The sequence below is a fragment of the Euprymna scolopes genome, chromosome 37, assembly GCF_053919585.1.
Source record: "Euprymna scolopes isolate OS-2025 chromosome 37, ASM5391958v1, whole genome shotgun sequence".
Classification (NCBI taxonomy): Eukaryota; Metazoa; Mollusca; class Cephalopoda; order Sepiida; family Sepiolidae; genus Euprymna; species Euprymna scolopes.
In genome coordinates this window covers 89,466,813-89,469,600 of record NC_136518.1, presented here as the reverse complement: position 1 = coordinate 89,469,600, position 2,788 = coordinate 89,466,813, and positions in this window count along the sequence as shown.

The following is a 2,788-nucleotide window of genomic DNA, read 5'->3' as shown; positions in this document are numbered from 1 at the left end:
AGTTTAGCAATACATTTACATTTTGATGTTTGAACATTTTCTTTTACGTGTAATCCCTGAAAGGGAAATATAACAAGTAAACTGACAAACGGTTTCAATGAGCTAAAATGATTTTTATTATCATACTTCCTTACCTTTTGGGTCATTCTAAGCACTTTTTTTATACTAAGAAAGTTTGTTTAACAAGCAGACATAAAAAAGTAACATCAAAGAACTAACGCCAAGTTTTCTTTAGTTTTAAGCATTTCTCAGAAACTTATAAATCAAATGCATTCTTTACGCCAATTAGTTAAAGTTCTATTTTCTTTGTTTTATGTAAGTAAATAAATTTACATCGTATTTTGATATTATTAATATCAATAGATCTTATTTGTTCTGGTAGTTTAAGCCCAATAAATATTTACCATTATTTCTAGTAATAAGAAATTAAAATTTAGAATAAGAATTTTTCCGATTCCAGTTGCAAAAACTTCCTAATTATCGTCCAAACATTAATATATATATATATATATATATATATATATATATATATATATATATATATATATGAGCAAACAGTCAATAAAACATGTTAAAAACACTTTGAAAAAAGGTTAAAAACATATTTAATCTAAAAAGGAAACACTTGGTGATAAGTGGATAGTCCTTAATCCGAGGAGTTTCGAAGAAATACTTTCCTTCTCATCAGAGGGTAGGAATTAGCAAAATGCGGGATCGGATTTTGCATACAAAAGTATTTGATGGAACTGCAAGCTAGTCAAAGATCTTACTTGATAACAAAAAGTGAAGCAGATGGAATATGGTGAAAAAAAGGGTGATTACACGCGAATGGATAGTCAAGTGAAAGGTAAATAATCCAATGACGGTAAAATCCAAAAATATAACTCCAAGAAAGTTAATTGAATTTCCATTCGCACAAGTAAAATCCAAGGAAATCATATAATTGGAAGTTGGTCCAAAACAATCCAAAAGGCCGAAATCCATGGAATATATATATATATATATATATATATATATATATATATATATATATATATATATATATATATATATATATATATATATATATATTTGGCCGATAATTAGGAAGTTTATATATATATATATATATATATATATATATATATATATATATATTCCATGGATTTCGACCTTTTGGATTATTTTGGACCATCTTCCAATTACGTGATTTCCTTGGATTTTACTTGTGCGAATATATATACTAGTAGTTCCTAGTAGTTCAGCCCGGCTTTCCTGGTTGTGCTCGGGTCCTATGTACTGTTCATAACTTGCCCTACGTGTGAATACACTTTATGTAAGAGTGTTTAGACCCAAATTTGTCTGAGTAATTTCGTAGAGACAGGAGAGGTCAATTGTTTAAAACTTTGACGCCAATTTTGACGCTTATCATTGATTATTTTGGTCTAAACTCAAAATATAAAGTTTTACCCATGTCGAAATTAGCTACATCTAAAATTTCAAGTCTTTAGACCCAAAATTGGCGGAGGAATTTGGTAGAATAAGCAAAGGTAAACTCTTTCAGCTTTGACCATTTGGCAGCCAAATTTTCGCCCCAAATCTAATTAAAATGCTTGCCGTATGTTTGAATACCCGTTATGTATAACTTTCAAATGTTTAGTCCCAAAATTAGCTAAGTAGTTTGCTAGACACCGCAAAAGTACAATCTTTTTAACTTTGCCCCTTGGCAGCTCAAATTTTCGACCCAAACCGATTGAAAAGCTTGCCCTATCTCTGAATACCCTTTATGTAAAATATCAAATGTTTAGACCAGAAATTGGCTGAGTAATTTGGTAGAGACCGTAGTGGAACAATTTTTTTACTTTGACCCTAATTTTGACCCCTTAACATTTATTGTTTTGGGCTCAAATCAAATTATAAAATTACATCTATATCAAGTAACTTACATTTAAAATTTCAAGTGTTTAGACCCAAAATTGGCGGAGGAGTTTGGTAAAGTTCTCAAAGGTCAAATCGTTGAACTTTGACCCCTTGCCAGCCAAATGTATGGCTGAAAACCAATTAAAATTTTTTTTCCCAAATCCCAATATCTCTTATGTCAAATCTCGAGTCTGTAGACCGAAAATTGACAGAATTATTTGGTTGGGAAATGTAAACAAAGACACACACAGGCATTTTCATTTATATATATATATATATATATATATATATATATATATATATATATATATATATATATATATATATATCTGTGGAAATATATTTTGTTATAATACACTGCTGATCAAAAATTTAAAACCACTTCAAAATCTTTTTAAAAACACTTTCTTTTAAGGATAGATTTTAAACTACTGACTTAACGTTACCAATACTACATTCTAAAAGGTTATGGAAACAAAAAGCTACATTCCAAAGACTTATTTTTAAAATTTACATTTTTATTAAATTAGACTTTTTACACATGATGAAAATTATAAGACCAGAGACAAACATTCTATTGAATTGAATAAAAAGTGTATGAAAAGTGTATAAAACATACAACAATCAAACTTAATAATAAGTTCCACCTCCACTGCTTTTGATGACTTCATAAATTCGTTGGGGAATGCTAGAATAAGGATTTCTATTAAGGTGCGGAGAATCCTGCTCCGGTTTCTGAAGATAGCTTCACGAAGTTCATTTTTTGTTGGATATTGTTTGCCATTTCGATAAATTCTCTTTTCATCCATCCCCAAACATTTTCAATTGGGTTCAAGTCCGGTGAGCATGCTGGATGTCCCAAAAGATGGACTCCATTTTCTTGTAGAAA